This window comes from Nycticebus coucang, chromosome 6 (genome assembly GCF_027406575.1).
Source record: "Nycticebus coucang isolate mNycCou1 chromosome 6, mNycCou1.pri, whole genome shotgun sequence".
Taxonomy (NCBI): Eukaryota; Metazoa; Chordata; class Mammalia; order Primates; family Lorisidae; genus Nycticebus; species Nycticebus coucang.
Genome location: NC_069785.1, coordinates 79919908 through 79945549, shown reverse-complemented (window position 1 = coordinate 79945549; position 25642 = coordinate 79919908). Strand labels below are relative to the sequence as shown.

At 37.4% G+C, this 25642-nt stretch overlaps 1 protein-coding gene across 1 annotated transcript in view; it reads right to left on the bottom strand.

The window, feature by feature from the left end:
• The window catches only part of SCAPER (S-phase cyclin A associated protein in the ER), a 580407-nt gene that overhangs the window by 187033 nt on the left and 367732 nt on the right, over window positions 1-25642 (bottom strand). The gene's annotated exons all lie outside the window — the stretch shown is intronic.

Below are 25642 nucleotides of genomic sequence, written 5' to 3'. Positions count from 1 at the left end.
CTGATTCAACTTTCATTTGTTGACTGATTCAACAAATACTAAGCACAGACAAAAAGCCCTACTTCTGTGAAAGTTGTATTCTAGTTGGGGGCAGAAAGTCATTAATATTACAAATGAGCATATTAGATGGTGGTAAGGACTACAAAGAAAAATAAAATAGAAGAGAGGGTCTCTGTGCTTTTTGCGGCAAAAAGAGCTGCAATTTTAAATAAGGTAGTTAGAGAAGACTTCCTGGGAAGATGACCTTTGAGTAAAGATCTGAAGGAAGTAGGAATAAGCTGTGTGGTTATCTGGAGAAAGTGTTTCCAGGCAGAGAGACTAAGTGCAAAGGTCCGAAGGCAGAAGAGTGTTATTATTCCTTGAGGAATAACAAGACCCACGAGGCTTGAGGAGAGAGAATGAGGTGCAAAAGTCGTGAGAGATGAGGTCAGAGATGTAAAGACGGGGGCAAATCTTGAGTGTTCTAGGCTATTGTAAGTACTTTCATTTTTACTCCAAATATATTGAGAAGCCTTTAAAAAGTCATGAGTGGGGAAGTGATTATGATTTGATTTATGGATCACCATGAGCGTTATATAGAGAGCAAGCTGAAAGTAGCAAGGACAGAAGAAGACCTGTTATTATACAGTTTATGATATTGTATGTAACATTTCAACTGCCTCTTTATGTGAGTGAATTCACCTACTAGAATGAAGCACCTCATGAGTAGGGACTGACAGATAGTTCAGGCATTCATTCGTATTGTGGAAAGGATGGCCTACTTCCTAAAGATCTGTTTTGAACAGTTTTCAAGAATGCAGAAACATGTTCTAATAAACATGGTAGTGCTTTTAGTGGAGAGATGAAATATCTTTTCAAAGTAACAGGCAGGATACATAAAAATAAAGTCTTCACCCACCAACTACACTATCTACATGCTGTAACTTATCTTTGCATTTTAATAACCATGTGATTCCTTGATTTTTCAATGAGCCAATGAATCCTGCTCTCGGGCATCCAATTTTCTTTTTGGTCACCATCCATTGAAAGAGTAGTGGACACTGTCGCCTTTTAAACCATGTTCTAAACCTTTCAAGCTCATATTATCTAAATGTGATCTGAGAATGAGAAGAATATCTCCTACTGGCTTCCACTGCCCTGAGTATCTCCTCCAAAGGCACTACGATGAATGTGTTAACCCCTGTGTGGTCATACTCCGGAGGGGCTTATTCTTCCATGGTTTTCCCAAAAAGCTGAATTTGGTGAGTATGTACCTACACATAGTTTGTGAGTTTGCACCAGGGGAACCAGAGACATCTGTTTCCTGTAAATGGGCCACGTCTCTGGAAATCATCATGTATTATGTACAGAACCAGAGAACAATCTGTAGTGCTGGGGGAAGGAAAAGGAAAAAGCAAGTAAGAGAGTGACAGAGGGAGGGAGGTATACAGAGATGGAAAAAATATCCAGAAGACCTATTCCTTTCTCTCTTTCCCTTTTTTTTTTTTTTTAAGAGAGAGTCTCACTTTATTGCCCTCGGTAGAGTGCTGTCATGTCACAGCTCACAGCAAACTCCAATTCCTGGGCTTAGGCGATTCTCTTGCCTCAGCCTCCAGAGTAGCTGGGACCACAGGTGCCCGCCACAACGCCCAGCTATTTTTTTGTTGTAGTTTGGCCGGGGCCAGGTTTGAACCCCCCACCCTCGGTATATGGGGTCGGTGCCCTACTCACTGAGCCACAGGTGCCGCCCATAGTCAAAGAATTTTAAAGTTAAACATATACATATATTTTTAATCCAAACCACAGAGATTAAAAATATTGGACTATAGGAATTATTTCATTGAATGTAACAAAAATTAAGGGTAGAAGTAAACCTTAGAATAAAAGTTGATTAAGAATAAGTTAAATTCCATGGGGCGGCTCCTGTGGCTCAGTCAGTAGGGTGCCGGCCCCATATACCGAGGGTGGCGGGTTCAAACCCGGCCCCGGCCAAACTGCAACCAAAAGATAGCTGGGCATTGTGGCGGGCGCCTGTAGTCCCAGCTGCTCGGGAGGCTGAGGCAGGAGAATCGCTTAAGCCCAGGAGTTGGAGGTTGCTGTGAGCTGTGTGAGGCCACGGCACTCTACCGAGGGCCATAAAGTGAGACTCTGTCTCTACAAAAAAAAAAAAAAAGAATAAGTTAAATTCCAAGAATCCTGAGACTTCTTATGACTATATTAGCAAAAGTTGAGGGCATATAGATCTTGGAGTTAAATCTGTTAGAAGAATCTGCTGAAGCTTGTAGAGGAAACTGAGAAGAGACACTTATTTTCTTTACTAGGCTAGAATAACACTCCATAAAAAGTATATTTGAGACTGAAATATTTGACTCTTACACTGTGGCTTATGAGGGGGGAAAGACTGTCCCAGTACTTTCTGATGAGGAAAATTGAGGACAGTCACATCCAGCTGCATGCTCAAGCAAAAGGCAGCAAGGTGAAATTCCAGTTTGTTTTAGCCAATACATCATAGTAATTATCTGTGGGGCTATGGTGACAAGCCATTGTTCTCAAAGCATAGTTACCACTTATAACTGCGGAACCATGGACAGGCATCCTCATCTGTAGGATGGGGATATTAAATGTAACATGAATGGTGTGAGGATTCAATGTGTTAATACCATCTTAAAAATTCAGAATAGTAGCCGGCACTGAGCAAGCATTCACTATGATTATTAGCCTGCACCTAATTAATGAAATTGCTCAGAGATATTTTCATTTATTTCCTAGTATCTTCTGGTTCTGAGTAAAGGTAGGCTTCAGCATCCTGCGGAAGAGCTAGTAGCCTAAATACCAACATTTAGTATTTCATACAGCAGATTCCTTGCCCCTTTGGTATCAGGATCATGGAAAAGAAGCACAGATCATCAAAATCTTCTCCCAACAAAAATACATGTTTTCTCATTTATGGAGCAGATCAGGATATACGGTTTCACCTACCCCCACCAGGTATCCTTGGTTTCCTTGTTCTCATCCCAATTCTTATTGGCCCATGAGCTTTCATATAGCTTCTGTAAGAGGATTTGCTCAGATGAGAAATAAGGCAAAAATGATTCTTTGGAAACCATAATATATTCTGCAAATATAAGCATTAGCATTATTGCCATTATGGGGTTTGAGAAATGGCTAACCCCACTAACTTCTGATTCTACTTGATGAAAACTTTTAAACCTATATTCTACTTTTCTGTAATTGCACTTTGAGGTAATCAAAGGGAGGAAAAATACCCATTAAATTCTACTTGAATAATGTAAGCACTGCCTTGAAATCCTGATGCTTCTTTCTCTTCTTTAGTAAAATAGTAACTTAAAATAGTAACTTAAATAGTAACTCCCCATCTGCCATGACCATACAACTCATTCAGCAGGGAAGGAACTTCCACAGTGTGATTCCAGAGACCACTACGGAAAATACACTACGTTTAAACCAGCCTTCCACATAGGTCCACCAATAAATCGGTTTCACTATTCTCGTCTGTCTGTAAGAGGTCAAGATTAGAGATAGAACTCTCAAAACCACTGCTTCTGAGACAATGAGGCTAAACAGTTCTGTGATTCCTGGGTACACGTCTACCTGTGGGACAGGCAGCTGAGCTCATCACTTCTGAGGCAATGCTCTTTCTCGTCACAGAGATGACTGCAGTGACTGCAAGATGAAACACACGACTAACGCAAACTCCTATCACTTACTTTCCTCTGTCTTCTCTTTCAAGTCTGTAGGCTAATGCTAACTTTTCATTTGTCAATTTCTCTATCACTCCTACATTTTTTTCATAAAGTAATCTGAGGTCCTATCCTACTTACCACAGTCTCTGTACCATTAAGGATTAATCAGGTTTTCTGAAGGAAATGCACCTTGAATATGATCTTGAGAACAGCATACACAGATAAGTAGAGAAAACAGGGGCCTATTAAAGGAGCAACATCACGAAAAAAAAATCTAGAAAGGATAGATAGTTAGGCCCAATGCAGATGCTGCTGCTTTGATCAGCAGGTAATGATACCCTTGGGGAGGGGGGAAATGAAAGGACCAGTGAGAGTAGGCCATAACAGCCAGGCCCCACAGCAGGAGTAAGGATGCCCTGAGTTACTCCTTTATCTAGCCCTACTATACACAAAGCACTTTGTTTTGCACTAGTATGACAAGGTTAAATAAAACAGTCTGTACCTTTTAAAACTTACAGTTTAGTATAGATGAATCAAATAAGAAAATCAGTAATTCTATTATGCAGTAGAAATAAGTTATATTATACAGCTATGACAGAGTTGGGCGAGGATGTTAAACAAATGGCAAACTTGCGAAAGGGTTCCTAAAGGTAGATTCCTGACATTGGTTTTGAAGATAAGTAAGGGTTGGCTTTGCAGAGTGGGTGTTTCAGAGGAGGAAATGGCACGTAGGTAATCAGAAAGGAAGTGGGCCATTAAAAATTCAATATATCAATATTCATATACAGTCATGTGCCACATAATGACATTTCAGTCAACAACTGACCACATATACACTAGTAGCTCCCATAAAATCACAATACTGTATTTTTACTATACCTTTCCTAAATATAGAGAGGTATAGCAAGATACACAACTGTAACCTGTGCTACAGTTACCTATAGTATTCAGTAGAGTGACAGGCCATACAGGTTTGCACCCTAGGAACAACACATGCCATATAGCCCAGTTATGTGGTGGGTTACACCATCTAGGTTCATGAAAATTCACCCTGATGTTTGCATAAGGACGTAAATGCCACACGTTTCAGAACCTATTTCTATTAAGTGATGCATGAATGTACATGTAAGTAAAATCTATGGACATACCCTAAGTGTTATTAAATTTGTTTAAATGCTTTTATCACCCCTGCTCAATAAACAATGTAGTAAATGCCTGAAATTGAGAAACAGTCTGTAACTGGCTATAATAGTTGACATGACTACTGCGTAAGTGAAGAGCCACTTCTCCTTTCTGAGAATTCCTCCTCTGGCAACCTGTCAGCACATTTTCTGACCTAATTTTGTCAGAAGATGATAGGAAAAAATATCACCACAGAAAACACGTGAGTTTTCACATTCCACTTTTAGAAGAGGGTTTATTAACCAAAATAGTATTACCACTTCCATTGCTGGAATGGCTTCTTCTCATGCATCAGCCATCACCACTATAAAATACATTTTTTCGGGAAAAGACTAATTCAGAGCAACACATAGCAAATAATATGAAAATTCTGTGTTATTCATCTCCTCATGCTGCAGTTGGTCACCATAGTGAGCAGGCCTGACAGTTTGCAGATGAGAATGTAAACACTTGGCTTGACTCAGTTATGTTGAGGCCAACCATTTCTGACAGTCTCTACAACATGATAAACACCGTCTGTCTACAGTTCCCCTGTATTTGAAAGTTACGACAAACATTTTGCTGAAATGTAAACAACTGACATCATGACTGGTGAAGCAGTGGGCTGCAAATTTATCTAAAATCAAGAAAACAAAGATCTTGTTTGACACTAGATAAACCATTAGTGGTCACCAAGGGAGCAGCTTTGGGAGGTCATAAGTGTTGTCATCAGTCTTAAAAAAATACGCACCAAAGATATTATTGCAACTTAGTTGAGGCAAGAATAAGTAATATGAGAGACAAAAGGATTAGAGCCAGTAGTAAAAGGGTAAAATTTTCTCTTAGAGGGTAGTTTGAAATTAGGGCAGAATTTTAAAATCTGTTAACTTTAATTTAAGGGTTTTCAATTATTTCACGTGAAAGAGCATGGGATAAAATTTGTAACTCACTTTCTATAAAATTTAATGAATCTCATTCTTTCATTTCCTAAGTTCTGGGATAGAAAATTGTAAATAGTCCTTTATATAGTTTTCCTGCAAAGTTATACTAGTCCAATGACACGAATAATTCTTTTGAACACTTTAAGTTATCTTTTAAATTACGATGGTACTGCAACTCAAAGTTGTATATTATTGTATAATTATAAATTATAAGGTTAAAATCAAATTCTAAATTACAAGGTTAAAATATTGCTGACTGAATTTTTATGCTAGTCTGTAAATGTTTATAATTCCACATCTTTAGATAGGTTACACATACTTAGAGCTTAATGATGCCTTTTAAAATAAAGAACAAATATATTAAACTTTTATTTCTAAACATATGAAAAAATGTTTAAAAATGGAAGAGAAGTCATTTCAAGACATGGTAACAAATCTATTAAAAGTAAGAGTCCAAAACCAAGGACTTGGCTTCTTCTAGTCCACAATAAATACTAATTAAATTATTTTACACATTTTATACAAGGTAATTCATACTATTTGAAAAATTAAAATCTTAATTTTTTCTAATGGCTTTATTATGATTAATATTTAGTCATTCTGCCAATATTTTTATTATATAAAATGCATAAAGACTGAAGGTAGACATTCCTACTAAGCAAATGAAAACTAAACAATCTGTACATCTTACCTTGATATCAGCTAAAATAAAAGTGGACATAGCTTTATTTACACCATACAATTATATTTTAAATCAAAACAACTAGATTCATTTTGCAAAACATGGAATCATAAAACCAAAGACAAAAGCATGAATTTATTTGCCTAGCCGAGTTCTTCCCACTGGTTAGTTTAGTATTGTTTTTCATAGAACATTATTAATAGTTCTATGTCAAGCCTTCTACAGTTTCTTTTTTTTTTTTTTTTATTGTTGGGGATTCATTGAGGGTACAATAAGCCAGTTACACTGATTGCAATTGTTAGGTAAAGTCCCTCTTGCAATCATGTCTTGCCCCCATAAAGTGTGACACACACTCTACAGTTTCTTTTACACTGCCATGGCCATCCCTAAACATATCACTACCAGGTAAAGAGGGAACACAACAATACTCTCCAGCCATAGCTTCGTTCTAACATCTTGACCAGATCTGCAAACCAGTTCCACATGCTTCTGGTCTTTCCAGGTACAGCCTTGTAGCTTTTTTTCTGTTTCTGCCCTTCCTTTGCTCTTTGTATAAGATGCCCAGCCATATTTTTCCATCTTAGACCCTGGTTATGCAAGAATAGCCTCAGGTAAGTTTTCTTTCCAAGTTTGGTTCACCCTGGCACCATATTATTCTATTATGGCACCTTATTATTCTATTCACTATATTATTCTCCTTCCATCAAATCTGTCCTGGCTTCAAAGTGTAGAAAGGGACATCATGAATGAACATGAATGGATTTGGCTTAAATCTCAAATGTACAGGAAAAATATCCCAATACTATTCATGATAGGAAAGCAAGCTCATAGCTTTCATAAATGATCTATTTATTGATATAACTTAATACTCTTATAGGCAAGAAAGTCTACTGTATGGTCTATGAAATTGTGTCTTTTGGCTAACTTCTTTATCCTCAAGGAAACTGAAACAGTGTACTGGGTCTTTTTACAAAAACCTTTATATACACAAACTCCATTGGTTTTCTCTTTAGTCTTTTTGTAGATGAATAATATCATCCATGTATTAATTCTGTGGTTTCTTCAGTAAATTTTCATTGAGAATCTAGTAGCATGTCAGGCACTGGACTACGTTCCAGGGACACCAAGACAGAAGGATCCTCAAGGATTCACAATCCTATATAAGACAAACAAGCAAATTACCTCTTCTGGTATGGCAATGATTCTCAACCCTGGCTGCATCGCAGAATTACTGGTGGTCTGTGGCGGTCCAAAAGCATCTTTTTCTTTTCCATTTTATGATAAAAAATTCCAATACAATAAAAGGAAACAATTGCTCAGTGATCTGTATTTACTTGCTCAAAATTCCAAAGTAATTCTGAAACACAAGAGTTGAGAACTACTACAATGCACTAATGGTAAGTGCTAAGAGAACGACGAGAACGTGAAAGGACAGGACTGCACAGGAAGGGCAGCTTCGCCACAGTGACGACAGGAGAGGATGTGTGTGAATGTGTGGGTATAGAAGGCATGGCCAATTAAGGACCGCTTTCAGAGGATGACACATAGCTGGTCTTTTAATAATGAAATGTCCAATATTTTATTTTGCCACAGAGGTTTCCAAACACATCTACTATGGGTACTCCAAGCTTGCATTAACACAGCTACACTTCCTTTTCCTGAAGTCTTCCTTTTCTTGATTTGGCTAAGATTCCCTGTGGAGGGGGGGAATATAGCCCTCTCTTTCTCTGCTCAGCTGAACAGCACTCTATATACGTTAGGGCTTTACCCTCACCTGGAGATTGCAAAGGACAAGGAAAGAATAGGAGACTCTCACAAAAGGCTGGAGGATTGCAATACGTTTTGGCATAAATCCTCTTCTAGAAATGTGTTCTATAGAAATGTTCACACAAGTAACCAGCAAGATTTGTAAGTCACAACTTCATTCAACTGACTTTGCCATTTACTAATATTTTAGGAACTTAATGTAAAATCAAGAACAGCTTTTCTTCCTCTGGAAATGTAGCATCAAACACACTGTCTTGGGAATGGGTTATGTGAGAATTCAAGCTAACCCTTACTTAGAAGGTTATCGATTAAAACATTTTTCAGAAACTATGGCTATGAAAGTTTGTGTCTCTGTCTTCCTGATCTACATGTGGATACAACCTATCATTAAAATGCACAGCTAAGTGTAAAGAAAAGCAAAGGTCTTAACTTGGCCATGAAAACATGCTAGATGCAAACACATTCAGTGGGGCTGTAGAATGAACTTAACATTTATGATTATAGACTGATTCATTTATTATACCCATGAAATGACCATATTACCATCTTCTGCTAAGAATGTAGGAAATTCCAATTTTGACTGTTAAGGCCTTTACAAATTTGAAACATCAACACAGTTCATTCACATATTCCACGAACAGTTATAGAAAACTCATTTTACCTTATGTAGTTTTCTTTCTTTCTTTCTTTCTTTTTTTTTTTGAGACAGAGTCTCACTTTTTTGCCTTTGGTGAGTGCCATGGCATCAGAGCTCACAGAAACCTCAAACTCTTGGGCTCAAGCAATTCTCTTGCCTCAGCCTCCCAAGTAGCTGGGACTATAGGCGCCCACCACAATGCCTGGTTATCTTTTAGAGATGGGGTCTTGCACTTGCTCAGGCTAGTCTCGAACCCATAACCTCAGGAAATCCACCCGCCTTGGCCTTCCAGAGTGCTAGGATTACAGGCATGAGCCACCATGCCCGGCCCCCTTATGTAGTTTCTAATCCACCAGTATTGCTGGGCTGTAGAAATGTACCAGGATGTCACTAGTGAGATGTACTTTTTGTTCAGGCTCGGCTCTGCAGTCTGTGTGGGTTGCAGGGATTTGGTTAATAGCAGATCAGTGACTTATACATAGGCCATCAGGTTATGAATCATCTCAAGACAAGTATAATGGAGGAGTCAAGGGACCTGAGTTTCAGGTCTCCCTAGTCACAGTCTTAGGAGGACTTAACTTTTATGCTTAACTGACCAACTACTGATCCCAGTTATATTGGCTAAGAAGGTTATTTTTTAACATTTCAGAAAAATAATTTTTTTAAAACCCAAATTTCAAAATCACATCTAATAAGATTATTCTGGAAAATAAGACCAAGTCCACAATGTTATATGTACAGGGATGTCCATTGAAACTCTGTTTGAGGGAGTGTAAAGAAAAGCACTGTGGCTCAGTGGGTAGGGCGTCAGCCCCATATACTGAGGGTGGTGGGTTCAAACACAGCCCCGGCCAAATTGCAACAAAAAAAATAGCCAGGCATTGTAGCAGGTGCCTGTGGTTCCCCGCTGCTCAGAAGCTGAGGCAGGAGAGTTGCCTGGGCCCATGAGCTGGAGATTGCCGTGAGCTGTGTGACACCACAGCACTCTACCGAGGGCAATAGAGTGAGACTCTGTCTCTACCAAAAAAAATAAATAAAAAAAAAAAAAAACCTTTGTTTGAAAAAGTAAAATCTCCAAAACAATTCAAACAAATGTCCATCAATAGAGAAATAACTGAATAAGCTACTGGTAAAACTATTCCATGGAGTACTACACAGTCTTTCAAAATAATTACCAGGGCGAAGTAAAAGGAATTTCTTTTTCATTACATTATTCTTTTGGATAATTTAAATTTTTAACCATGTATAGCCATTTTTAAAAAATGTAAAATAAATCCAGTAAATTAAAAAATTAAACAAATCTTCATGTGCTGACATGAAATAATGTTTATAACAATGCTGCTTAATTAAAAAAGAACTATATATACACATAAATATTTATATTTTGATTTTCTTAAAGGAGAAAATACATGAATGCATATGTGCAAGCACAGAAATATGCACAGAAAATCTGGAAGGATATGTTCCAAAAATTTATAAATTTCTATATTGCTTAGTTTTTTTCTTTTACAATGATTATGCACTATAGTAATAAAGATTATTTTTCTTTTCAAAGGGCCTTGTAAACCTAAATGTTCCCCAAATAGAGGATCAGCCAAATATATTGTAGCATCCATATCTGAAAGAGTATTACATGGCGCTTAAAATCACAACTGTGAGGAACAGTAAGGACATGTTTATCTGGTACATACTGTATAACACACAGTAAGAGAATAAAAGTAAAATGTCTCATTTTTAAACTGTATGTATTGAAATACACACATATCTTTAAAATATTTGTAGCTGCAACTTAAAAAGTCTTCAGTGGAAAGAAGCAGCTTTAACCAACCTCCTGTTTTCTGAGGTAAAGTCAGTACCCACCCAGGGCACTGGAGACCTGGCTGGACTTGCTCCTTCCACCACATCCCTGCCGACAGTAGGTTTATATTCTCTTTAGGGAAGTTCAATTAACACTATCAGTCTTGTATTCTGTCAGGAATGAACACCCTCAAGATTCTCCTTAGCACCCAAAGACATGTAAGATGGGCTTACTGAGTCCTTGACTTGCTAGTTAACAGGAGAATTACTGCCCACTTCTATAAATGACTCTATATGCTTCTTGTCATAAACACAGTGACAGCTCCTGAAATCAATCTTTCATGACCTTATTGATTAGGACACTTAGAAATAATGAGACTTCACTGGTGGCAGAGTAATGCCTAGAAAAAGAAAAAAATACTCCAATGAGGGCTTGCCTATTAACACTGCCAAATTTATCTTCCTATTGCCCTCTTCCTATTACAGACATTTACCTAGAAACATATATGATAAAAAGTTACTAATCAGTTTTGTGGTTCACATGCTTTTTCTTAATACTGCTGGTAGCGTTTAAAAAATTAATTGATTTGAAAACAATTTTTGATCATTGCTTTCCTAACCAGTAAGATAAGGATATAATTTCTGAATGAAAGGAATACCTGGGTTTTTCTGAGTGATCAGTAAAAAACCTGGTGGGTAGAGGGAAGGGGATTGGTGGGATTACATCAGCGGTGCATCTTACAAGGGTATATGTGAAACTTGGTAAACGGTCTGTGAAGCTAGTGAATGATGCCCCATGATCATATCAATGTACACAGCTATGATTTAATAAAAAAAAATAAAAAATAAAAATAAAAAGTAAAAAACCTGGACATTTTAGAAGGGCATAGCTTTGAAAACTGTATCACTCACCTGAATATTTTCTTCTTACATAATCATAATTTAGGCACATTACATAATTTTAGAATTGGACATAACCCTAGAAGATCTTCTAATTTGACCTACTTCTTATATTATAAAGATGTTAGAGCCCAAAGAAACAAAGTGGCCTAGGGTTAGAACTGAACAAGGGCTGGGATTAGAATCCAGAAATCCCTGAAAAGTTCTAGTATAGACAATCTTAAAATGTTCCTTAAAGAGAGAAGTATAGGTAGAGCTCAGCTGGCTAAAGAAAAACGAAGAATTTTGCTTCTTTTATCCTTTACATAAGTCTTGGGGTAGCTAGGACATACTTATGAAACACACCATGTTTTACTTAATATATGGGCTTGTAGACATGTGCACACCATGTAAGGTGCCGGGCATATCACAGACGCTCAATTAATACAAGCATAACTCTGCAGACTGTTTTCGTGTTTACCATTCTCCTGGTAGAATGCTTCAAACTTCATTGAACATATTTATCTTTCAATAAAAAGTTTTACAGTTGGAAAGTACATAAATATATGTGTACTTTGTGTGTGTGTATAAGTGTGTACTATGTGTGTGTGTGTATCCCAAACTCAGTACCTTTTAAACACAATGTTATGCGTGCCAAATTACATTTTGAATATAATTTGTAGAATGTCAGAATCAGATGTAGACATTCTGAAAAATGCAACTGAATGTAAATAAATGGGACAAACAAGGTGTCCCAAATGTCACCATACATAAGGGAAAATGGGAAACTGTAGCTAAGTGTACCTTTATTTACAAAATACTCATTACAAAATTTTACAAAATATTCTCTACCTGTTTGCCACCTGTTCCTACACACAACACACACACACATAAAGTCTTCTCTCACTCATGGTGAACACATTCCATGATACTTGTTACATGAGCTTGCTAATTTTTCCTATGTATGGAGACTTTGGAATACCCTGTATAATATGCTATTGCACACAAAGAAAATATTAACAACCATATTAATTATTTGGATATTTAAGCCTTTCACAACCTCAAATGCATGTGTTATACACACACACACACACATACATATATTTCTTACTGTGTTTTAGTGCAGTTTAGGAAATTGGGTGGGGCTTTAAGGCTGACATAATGCATTTATTTCTCATTGAAAATAATAGGAATGTTCAGGTGCTCAGGTGGCTCACACCTGTAATCCTAACATTCTGGGAGGTTAAGGCAGGTGGATTGCCCAAGCTCAGGAGTTTGAGACCTGTCTAAGTAAGAATGAGAACCTGTCTCTACTAAAAAAACAGAAAAACTAGATAGGTGTGGTGGCACACACCTTGTAGTCCTAGCTACTCGGGAGGCTGAGACAAGAGGATCGCTTTAGCCCAACAATTTGAAGTTGATGTGAGCTATGACCCCCTGGCACTCTACCCAGGGTGACAGTGAGATTTTGTCTCAAAATAATAATAATGATAATAATAATAGGAATTAGGTCCCATTAGCATACAATGGATTCATTTTAAAAATTAATTAATGACAAAAGGAAGGAGATTTTCAGTATACATGCTGTGTTTGCAACTGCTGGGTGCTGCAGGGTTTGCTCTGTGGACAGAAGGAAATGAAGGCTGCTTCTAGTTCCTGCCAATGCTGAACTCCAGAAACTAGATATAACTACTACCCTCACCTGAATGGACTCTGTATACACAATGTCTTTCCTCCTTACTTCCCTAGACTGTGATGCAAAATCTGGCGTGGATGGTTCTAACTGGAAGAACCCAGGTTGTATGCCTGTGCCACAGCTACAAGAAAGGCTGAAAAAAATAGTTTCCTTGGTTTATACCTTAGGAAAGTTTGTTCTCCTAAGGTAGAGAATTCCATAATGTTATGAATGTTACGACTTACATCTCATGAGTTTGGCTTAGACCAGCGGTTCTCAACCTGTGGGTCACAACCCACAGGAAATGAATTAAAGGGGTTGTGGCATTAGGAAGATTGAGAATCACACTGGCTTAGATGGTGATTTTTTAGATATAACACCAACACCACAAGCAAGCAAAGAAAAAATCAATTAAATTTTATCAAAATTAAAGCTTACATGCTTCAAATTTACCATTAAAAAAGTAAAAGGGCAACCCACAGAACAGGAGACAATATTTGCAGATTATACTGCTGATAAGGAATTTATACCCAGAACCCACAAAGGATACTCACAATTCAATTTTTAGGAAAATCTACTTTAAAAATAGGTAAGAGATTTGAATAGTGATGTCTCCAACGATTATATATATAATATATGGCTATGGCTAAAATGCACAGGAAAACATGTTCAACATTATCAGTCCTTAGGGAAATGTAAATCAAAACCACACTGACACACCCAATTCACACGCACTAGAACAGCAATATTTAAAAAGATACACAGGGACAACAATGTAGAAAAATTAGAATCTTCATACGTTGCTAATGGGAATATAAGTAGAAAAAACTCAAATATTTATTAACAAAATAAAATGTGACAGGCAACGGAATGCTACTGTATACCTATGTAGAAAAACTCAAACCAACTTTCCTTTGTTCTCATACCACAATGCACAACATAGACTTCTGTGACCAAATGTGTGGGGCTTTTCCCCCACCAACAAGCAATCAATTTGGCAGCAGACACCAGCTGGGTGTCCTCTAATTCAATTTGGACACTATCTACTTGGAGATGGTGACAGATCCCAAAGGTTGAAGGCTCAGTCCCAAAAGGCCCTCCTTCCTAGCAGTCACGCGGGCTGACAGGCTTCAAGTTGGATACCTATGATACCCTTTTTGGGGTTCTATTAATTTGCCAGGATGGCTCCCAGAACTCAGGGAAACAGGTTTGCCAGTTTATTACAAAGGATATTACGAAGGATACAGATGAAGACAAGCATAGCACAAGGTTACGGGTTGCCCTTCCTGAGCACCTCAGCCTCCAGGAGACTCCATGTATGGAGCTATACATCAGCTCTCCATGCCCTGCCCTTCTGAGTTTTTAGGGAGGCTTTATTACATAGGCATGACTGATAACACCATTGGCTACCACTGATCATCAATTTAACATTCAGCCCTTCTCCCATTTCAGGGGATGGGGCTGAAAGTCCCAATCCTCTAATCAAGGGCTGGTCCTTCCCATGAGCAGCCCCAGCCCAGTCCTGAAGCCACCCAGCAGCCAGCTGTCAGTGGGCCATTAGCATACAAAAAGACACCACTCTGGAGTTTCTAAGGATTTTAGGGTTGTAAGCCAGGAAACAACAGCCAGGAGTAGAAGACTAAATATGTATTTCACAATATCACAACATAGAATTGACTGTTATTCAGCAATAAAAAGGGAACAGAATACCGGTACATGCTACAGTTTGGATGAGCCTTGAAATTTACCCTAAGTAAAAGAAACCAGTTACAAAAGATCACTTATCAAACAATTTCTATTTGAAATGTCCAGAATAGGCAAATGCACAAGTATATAGAAAGTAGATTAGAGGTTGCCCAGGAGGGGGAGTCTAAGGGGATTTACAAAATAATAGTTTTCTGGCTATCATTCTTCCTGAATTTATTAACATCAATTACTTAGCTATCCTGAGATACTAGCTCTACGAAAGGAAGGCCAAGCCAGGCATAGGGGTTCATTCCTATAATCCCAGAACTTTCACAGGCTGATGTAGGAGGACTGTTTGAGACCAGCAGTTTGAGACTAGTCTGGGCAACATAATGAGACCCTTTCTCTACAAAAAAATTGTTTTAAAAAATTAGCCAGGCATGGTGGCACTCACCTATAGTCCTAGTTACTTAGTAGGCTGAAGCTCAAGGATCACTTGAACCCAGGAGCTGGATCTTGCAGTGAACCATGGTCACAGCACTGCACTCCACTAACTAACCCTCTCTCCAAAAAAGGAGGGGGCAGCAGGATATTTAGATTCTTCCTTTAATTTACCAATTTTCAGCATAATGTGTTAATGACCTAGTAACCTTCAGAGAGGGCCAATGAGATTTTTTCCCCTTAGATTATTGTAATGAATTCATGGATTTTTATGTATCTAATGTGTTTGACATACAACCATAGTCATTACTCCTTTTAATGCTCTAATGGTCATTGTGGGCAATGGCAACCACTTTAGGGTGGCTCCTGGGTTCTTCAACAAGACCTCAGTTTTTGACAGCTTCCTTGAAAACACAAGAAAATAATCTCAAACTCATTTTAAATATTTTGTGCTAGAAATATAGTTATTTCTCCAATGTCCTTGGTTTTTTCTTTTCGTTATTGTTGTTGTTTTTGCTATTGGTTGTTTGTTTTTAGAAAAGTATGATATTTAGGGACCACAACATGGGGCCCATTGTTACTAAGTTGCCTTATAAAGGTATCTTCAACGACTATATTATACAGGGTTAGAAAACAGATATGTAGTTTAGAAAGAGAAAAAAAGACATATCATCAATTTCACTTCTGGCCACTAGGACCAGGATAAGCCTCCTGAAGTAAAGGAGAATGCTGAATAAAGTTCATGAAACTATTTTCAGATGGTGAAACAATAGCTGCCTCAGGACTAAGCTGCTTAGGAGAAGAGAAATACATGATGTGAGCCCCATAGTCACACTGGCTTTCTGCAGACTACAGTGAAAACAGAGAGATGCAAAGCACCATGGCTTCGCTGACTCGAGGAGGCAGAAATAAGAGTTCAGGAAGGTGGAGCTGGTTGGAATACGTGGGACAGAACCCCAACAAAGAAGGAGCAATTCAGAGAAACTAACTTCGGAAATGTGCGTGGGGTTCCCTTTAACCCTGCTGCTGAATACTAAGCCATGCATGTTGGTGAAACTCCACAAGCTGAGGCAAAAAAACTAAGGGAAAACCACCACAAAATTCCCTGAGCTTACAAAGGGCCAGGAGAAATCGGAGTTCTGATCAGCCAGGGTATATTCCTAGCTCAACATCCAGTAATCACTGAAGAAACCCAAAAAGGGCCATAAGGATCTAGACAGCAGTTCTCAACCTTCCTAATGCTGCAGCCCTTTAATACAGTTCCTGTGGGTCATGACCTACAGGTTGAGAACTGCTGGTCTAGAGTAAATTTGTAACACAAGTCCCTATTGGGGTGTCCAGCTTTTTTTTTTTCTACTGCACATCGAAAGACTAAGAGTTGTCTTGGGCTACAAAGCAAAATACACGAACACTGATCAAAGTTGATTAGAAAAAAAAAGTCCTCAGAAAATTAGCATGTGGCGTGTGGGCTGCATGTTACCCCTACATGGTAACAAGTTACTTACCAGCAGGTTTAGAACTCTTCCCAGGAAAATGTCCACACCAAGAGCCACTGCCACCCAGGCTAACAGGAGTGTCAAGTGCAAATCATGAAAATATAAAAAAGACCAAGATGGCTCATGCTACTTACTGGCATTCATATTTATATTAAAAATACTAATTCTGAAATATTTCAAATATACATAAAAACATAGAGAATCTATGTAACTATTGTCTACATTTAACAGATGTTATTTTTTTTTAACTGTGCTATACTTTGCCAAAGAGAAACAAACAGAATAGGGTTAACTCTCCCACCCGGTCCAATCCCCTACCTTCCTCACAGGTAATGAGGACCGTGAATTGCTATTTTCCCTATTGATGTTTTTATACTTTTACCTAAAACACACACACTCTCTCCCACCCCCCAAAGATAGCATTTGTTTAAGTATATTTAAATGCTACAAAAATGTACACTCTACACAGATTTCTGCAATTTACTTTTTGTTTGCAATTGTCTCAACTAGTTTTTAAAGTCATGTTTTAAGTATTCATACAGAAAAATGCATATTAACAAAGTTTAAGTACAAGCTTGATGACTTTTCACAAAGGGAATGTACTTTTTACCTGCATTTATTTTAACTGCCAGAACTTAAGTTCCATGACTTAAAAGAAGTTGTCTTGTTTATTGCTGTATCCTCAATACCTAGAAAAGTGTCTGACAAATAGTAGACAGTTCATTAATGCTCTTTAATAAATGAATCAATGACCTGCTCTATAGCACTCCATTGCATGATGACGCTGCAGTGATCCATTCTCTCACTGCCACTCTCCCGCTGGTGAACACTTACTTAGGTTGTTTACAGGTTTGTTTTCGAGATGAGGTCTTCCTATATCCCCCAGGCTGGTTACATACTCTTGGGCTGAAGCAATCCTTCTGCCTCAGCTTCCCAAGTAGCTGGGACTTCCTGGCTAACAGAGACCGGGACTTGCCATGTTGCCCAGGTTTGTCTTGAACTCCTGGCCTGAAGTGATCCTCTCACTTCAGCCTCCCAAAGTAGTTGGGATTACAGGAGTGAGCCACCACCCAGATGGTGTTTTTCATTTTCTATTAAAATAATGATACAACACATACCCTGTATACATCTCACTGTATCCAGGTATAAAATTTTCTCCAAAGTATAAACCTGGAAATGCACAGCTTCAATTTACCGGATCTTGTTCTTTACCTTGGTGTCTCAATTTACACTCCTACCAGCAGTATACTGGGGTTCCCTTTCCTCATATGTTTTCTAGCACTTATGTTTTGCATTTTCAATTTTTGCAAAGAAGTAGGAGTGAAATATTATCTTGTTTAAGTTTATAGACTTTTGACCACTAACAAGGTTGAGCATCTTTCCAAATATTTGTTAGCCATATGGATTTCTTTTTCTATGAATTCCTCCAGTTTTCTAATGGGTTGACTTTTTCTTATAGATTAGCACAATAGTTTTTATATATTAATACCAGCCCACTGGGCAAATACATGTTACAAAATTTTTCGTTAAATTCTTTGGTGTTTAACTTTGTTTATGTTATATTACTTCTTAAAGAATTGTATTTTTTAGTTTAATGTGATCAGTCATGCTACCTTAATTATACATGAGTTTAGAACCTTAAATTCCTTTTACCTGATATCTGACTGAAAGGATATATTGTATTTCCTCTAAGCTTTAAAAGTTCTGCTTTTTCACATACAGGAAATTTCAATTTGGAATAAGTTTTGGAATAATTTTTGTGTATGGGGTGGTTATTTTTTCACTCACTCATTTACTTACTTATTCCACCCACATGTCCACTCATTGATTGACATGGATAAATAATTGTCCCAATTCCATTTAACGAAGGGTCCGTCTTTTCCCCACTATTAAATAGAAAACTGTATTAAATACACTCACGGGTTTTCTGGGGAAAAAGACGCCAATTGTTCTGCAATAGTAGTTAGTAGTTTGGTTTTTATTTAACAAACATATCTAGCAATTACACCAGATGCAGAATATGATGACATCTTAAAATGCATATACATGTAAAAGTCCTCCTGAGCTAATATTTTCTACTACTCTATTTGTCTATTTTGTACTAATACTTTTAATTACTAGGTTTAAGAAGCATCCTGTGAAAGGTATGCTACTCATGACCCTTGCCTGATCCCCAGAGTGCTGTCAGGGCAGGGCTAGAATTTACATCCACTCTTCAGAGAGACCTCAAGGGCTAGCTAGAGGACAGTACAACAGTACAGCTGCCCCAGTGCATGCACTTGTTACATTGAGCTGGCAAGGACTTCCAGGACAGTACACCAGTGTTTCATTATTAAATATAATGGTTTTGTAGGTTTGGATGACTAGCCTTTACTAGGCTCTTCTTAAAATTAAATCTTCATAATTATTAAAAATTGGAGTGTTATATTTTAATTTGTCTTTTCTATTTCTGATCATAGTTTTTCTCCTTAAAATTTTAATGTGATAATTTATATTAATTCATTTTTATTTTTTTCCCTTTTTTAAAAATTAAGTCATTTGTACATAGATCATAAATACATTTATGCCATTATGGGATTCAATGTGTCGATTATTTGTACAAATTGGAGTGCTTACATCCTACTAATCATCATAGCCTTCACCTCATTTACACAATTACAGCATTAAGATATTTGTGTTCTATACCTGATAGATCCAACTTATACTTGGAATATGCTCCATAGGTGTGGTCCCCCTACTAACCCTCCCTCTATTGACCTGCCCCCCTCCCTTTCCCTCTCCCTCCCCTTCCCTCCTTCATCCTAGGCTATATTAATTCATTTTTAGATATTTTATCATTCTTTTACTCCTGTGATAAATACTACCTATTATGTTACTAAATTTTAATTCTCACAACTCAAAGAGCTGTATATGTAATCTTATCCTTTTTCTCAAAGTAAGACGCTGAAGCTTACAAAGGTTAATAACCTGGCTGAACTAATAGCACTACTATGGTTGATGTAGAATTTGAATTCTGGCCCCTAACCATAAAGCCTGTGCTACATTATATTACATTGTATCAATATCTGCTGACTTTCTACTATTTGTCAGGAGTTAACACATATATTTAATTTAATAGTTACACAATTCTGTGGGACACATCAACATCTTACATTTTACTGATAAGGAAATTGTAGCACAGCAAGATTACTTAACTTATCCAGAGTTATACAACAACAAAATAGCAGGTTCTAGGTCCATGCTCTCAACATTGTTCTTATCTGCTTCCTTAACTACCTTCTCAATGACGGTCCAATCCAACCCACATTACAATTTTCAACAATCCTGTTTCTTCATAGTTCCTTGGAATGGAATAGAGGATAAACAAGAAGATTTAATTTATTCTAAGGTACAGTTTCTCCAGCTGTCCATTTAAGAATCTATAATGCCAAAGAAAAATGACTTTCCAGGTATGGAGGGGGGTATACACCTAGGAACAGAAGGAAACATCTTTAAGGTCTCATCAGTATTTTAAAAATAAAAAATATTTACATTCTTTCACATATATTCTACATTTTAACCAGAAAATAAAGTTTTATAGTAAATATTATATTACTGAGGCATAGTTTTCTACTTGCTTTAGTTAACACATGAACTATTTTGCCACGGAGACTACTAATTTAAATGTACCGAGCTGAACTGAAGACAGCTAGCATCTGATTCCATACATAGGCAATTTCTTGTTTTTTAGTGACACTATTTCTGAGAACCTGGACTTATATAAATGTGGTTTAAAACAGTAAGTGTTTACTCATTGCATGAAGCAATTAATCACTAAGGTGATAACAAGAGCAGAATACAGTCAGAGAGGCGGCATGATGGAATACTGTCAGGCCGCGACGGGTAAAACTTCAATAAGCACATCTCCTTATTGAGAAATGGAATCACTGTCACATGTTGGGCTGAAAGGGTCTCTTACAGAGTATTACTTATTTACCTCAAATTAAGATTAAATAATTCACTGTCCTACTTCATGATCTCAATAATTTTCATGACACTACTTGTCTAATATAATAATTGCTATGTCTTATTGAAAATTTTTTTTAAAAATTATTTACCTACAAAGTATTTTATAAATTACCTTTTTTCAATATATAACTATTAAAATAGTCTCACATAGGTATGAGACAGAAACTTATGAGTAGAAAAATGTCATTTTTTTCCTGGAAATATTCGAATAAAACTGATAACTTTTTTATCATATAGCTTTGAGTACTTTCCATTAGTATTGTTTTAGGGAAAGTTGTTTAATCACAATGTGTAGGATTTCACCTAGCTAGATGAGCAGTGAACATGATTTTCATGTCATGCCTAGCTTCTCTAAGCATGCCATTATCTCCCTGCTTCTAGGAAGAAGAAAACAAAAACCACACACAAAAAGTGAGTGTGGCTGAAATTTAGTTAAAAAGTTAACTCCAGTCTAATGGTCTACAGTTCTAGTCAATGAGGATACTTTTCTGAATGAAGACCTATACTAGGCTGAGTTGGCAAAGACAGACCTCATTCTCTTTTTAACTAATTCCTTTATAAGGTGATGCTTTTTAAGTAAGAGATGACATACATTGTTTTCCAAGAGTAGCAGTATGGCTTCATATCAAACAGGCTGATCCTCAGTTAAACAAACGGCTAACTTAATTGGAAAAGCCATTTCCTAAACTTGTGGTGTTACAGACTATAATATTCTTCCGTCTCATTACGTGTTTTATTTTGAAAACACAATTTAAAATAACACTAGTAGGACTTTCTCATTCAAAAATCACAAAGAAATCAAGATGAGCTTCCTGCTGAAAACTAAAAAAGGTGAATAAAATATTTTTCTAATATTCTTAAAGGAATGAAAGCCAATATAGAGAACAATTACAAGTCAAAAATCAGGGAGACAGTGAAAAACCAGAAGACAGACACACAGCCCTTAAAGCTGCTTTTGACATAGGGGAACATTCACAAAAATGATTTAAGGGCTTGGCACTGGTAGCTCAAGTGGTTAAGGTGCCAGTCACATACACCGAGGGTGGCAGGTTCGAATCCAGCCCAGGCCTGTAAAACAACAATGACAACTATAACCAAAAAAACAGCTGGGTGTTATAGCAGGCACCTGTAGTCCCAGCTACTTGGGAGGCTGAGGCAAGAGAACTGCTTAAGCCTAGGAGTTTGAGGTTACTGTGAGCTGTGATGCCACAGCGCTCTACTGAGGGCAACTTTAGTGATACTCTGTCTCAAAAAAAAAAAAAGATCTAGGATTTCTTAGAAGTCTGGTGTTCTGAGTTAGATTACAAGTATATAGATTAGCTGGTGGGCGGCGCCTGTGGTTCAAGGAGTAGGGCGCTGGTCCCATATGCCAGAGGTGGCGGGTTCAAACCCAGCCCCGGCCAAAAAACCAAAAAAAAAAAAAAAAAAAAAGGGTGGCGCCTGTGGCTCAAGGAGTAGGGCGCCGGTCCCATATGCCAGAGGTGGTGGGTTCAAACCTAGCCCTGGCCAAAATCCAAAAAAAAAAAAAAAAAAAAAAAAAGATTAGCTGGTTTATTTCCATTTCATGCTTATCATCAGGGTGAAGCTTTCAGAGTCTTGGTGGGAATGGTTTACCTTGAATCACTGAATACTAGAATGGGGACAGATGAAATACAAGACAGAAAATCAGTGAAACCAAAAGTTGGTTCTTCGAAAGGATCAATAAAATTGACAAATATTTTTTTTGTTGTTGTTGTTTGAGACCGAGTCTCACTATGTAGCCCCTTGGTAGAGTGCCAAGGCATCACAGCTCACAGCAACCTCAAACTCTTGGGCTCCAGTGATTCTCTTGCTTCAGCCTCCCAAGTAGCTGTAACTACAGGCACTCACCACAATGAGCAGATATTTTTTGTTGTAGTTGTCATTGCTGGATAGCTGGTGTGGGCCTGGTTCAAAGCCACCAACTTCGGTGTATGTGGCTGGCACCGTAACCACTGTGTTGTGCTATGGGTGCCTGCCACAATGCCCAGCTATTTTTTTTTTTTGTTGCAGTTGTTATGTTGTTTTAGCTGGCTAGTGCCAGATTTGAACCTGCCAACCTTGGTGTATGTGGCTGGTGCTGTAACCACTGTACTATAGGCACTGAGCCAAAATTGACAAATCTTTAGGTAGAATAATAAGGAAAAAAGAGAAGACTCAAATAATTGATATCAGAAATTAAAACAGAAATATTACTACTAATCTTCTAGAAACAAAAAGGATAAAAAATACAACAAAAAAATAAAAACAGATGAAATGAAAAAAATTCCTAAAAACATGCAAGCTACTAAAATTGATTTACGAAGTCAAAAACACAAAAAGATTTATGATAAGAGATTGAGTCAGAAATAAAAATCCTTTCAACAAATAAAATCCCAGGACTAGATGGTTTCACTGGTGAATTCTACCAAATACAGTAGAATCTCTCTGTAAGCTGACCACCCCAGGGACTGTAACAAACTGGTCAACATAAGGAATTAGGCCTGTTGTACTAACATATACATGTGGTGCATGTCTGGTCCATGAAAATTAGGTCAACTTAAGGAGGTGGTCAATGGAGGAAGGTGGTTAACTACGGGGGCTCCACTGTGTTTAAAGAATAATAAATACCAGTCCTTCTCAAGATCTTACAAAAAAACAGAAGAGGAAATATTTTTTCACTCACTATTACAGGCCAGTACTAACCTGATACTATAGTCAGACAAGCAAATTAAAGACCAATACTCACAATGAGTATAGATATAATAATTTTCAACAAATACAATTATCAGCATGAAGTAAAAAAAAAAATTCACAGGTGATATGGTTTGGATATTTGGCCCCTTCAAATCACAAGTTGAAATTGGATCCCTAGGATTGAATGTGGGGCCCTGTGAGAGGTGTTTGAGTCATGGGCAGAACCGTCATGAACGGCTTGGTGCTCTCCTCATGATAAAAAGTTCTCGTTTTATTAAGTTGAATTCTTGCTTTATTGGCTCATGTGAGAGCTGGTTGTCTAAAAGGGCCTGGCATCACCTCCTTTCTCTCTTTGCGCCTTCCCTCCTTTTGTAACACACCTGCTCCCCCTTTGCCTTCCACTTTGATTGGAAGCTCCCTATGGCCCTCACCAGAGGCAGATGATAGCCAATGCTTCTTGTATAGCCTACAGAACCATGAGCCAAAAAAACCCTCTTTTCTTTATAAACTACCCAGCCTCAGCCATTTCTTTATAGCAGCACTGAATGAACTAACGCCACAGGTTAAAAAGAAAACAAGACACCGTAAGAGAGAACTTGTAAAAACAAAAGACAATGTAAACACACACTCAAAGACATACGATATTGGAATTACCAGATGCAGATCATAAAATAATGATATTTTCTGTGGACAAATAAAGAAAAGATAATATCTTTATTTATGTGAATATATCTGAAAAGAATATGAAAATACAAAACAGGCTATGATAGATTAATAAAAGAACAAATAGGACTTCTAGACATGGAAAATAAAATACTGTGATTAAAATTAAGAATTAAATGATTATTTGAAGTATATTAGGGAAAACTGGAGAGAATAAATTAGAAGTGATTAGGATTTTATATAAATTTATAATACTTGGGAAATAAAAATTATATCAATATAGGCTACAGGAAATGAAAACAATATAAATGGAAAAGCAAAGAGAAACGAGGACAAACCTGTTTTACAAACCTTTGATTTATGACAGAGGAGACACTGAAAAACCATGAGGAAAACTGGTCTTTTTAATAAATGGTGTTCAAAAAATTAAGTATCTAGGTGGGGAAAAATAAAATTAAATCTCTGCCTCACATTAAAAGAAAAGTTAATTCCATATGGATAACAGACTGAAAAAGAAACTATAAAACCTCAAGATTATAGGAAAAGATACTGACTTCGAGGAAGTAGAATATTTTAGAAGAAAAGCAAACACTATATTACTCTTAAAGGACAAGATTGATAAATATGACATGCTAAAATTAAGAACTTCTGTTCGTCAAAAGAAACAGAGTAAACAGCTGAAAATGGGGCTTTTTTTTTTTTTTTTTTTATTGAGACAGGGTCTTGCTCTGTTGTTCCAACTGGAATTCAGTGGTATCCTCATAGCTAGCTCACTGTCACCTCAAACTCATAGGTTAAAATGATCCCCCCCGCCTCAGCTTCCCACGCAGCTGGGACTCCAGGCACATGTCACCACACCTAGTTAATTTTTCTATTTTTTGTTGATATATGGTCTTGCCCAAGTTGCCCAGGCTGGTCTTGAACTTTCAGCCTCAAGGGATTCTCCTGTCTCGGTCTCCCAAAGTGCTAGGATTACAGGGGTTAGCCCCTGTGCCTACCCTAGGAGTAGTTATTTTTAATACATTTGAACAATTTGGAACTGGTGTCCAGAACATACAGATAATTCCTACAAGTCCGTAGAAAAATGTGCAAAAGATCTGAACAAGCATATCACAGAAGAAGAAATTCAAATGGCCAAAACAAATATGAAAAGATTCCTAAATCTATCTGCCAATAGAGAAATGCACATTAAAATTATGGCAAGATATCAATATATAACCACAATATTGGCAAAAGCTAAAAAGTCTCATAATATCACATGTTGGAAAGGAAGGAAGCCACCGGAGTTTTATATACTGCTGCCAGGAGTGCAAATTGGTACAATTTCTTTGGGAAACTATTTGGCATTATTAAGAAGAGTTCAAGGGGGGGAGACAAGATGGCGGACTGAAGCCAGCTTTCAACAAAGGCTCCCGTCCAGAAGGAGAGTTAA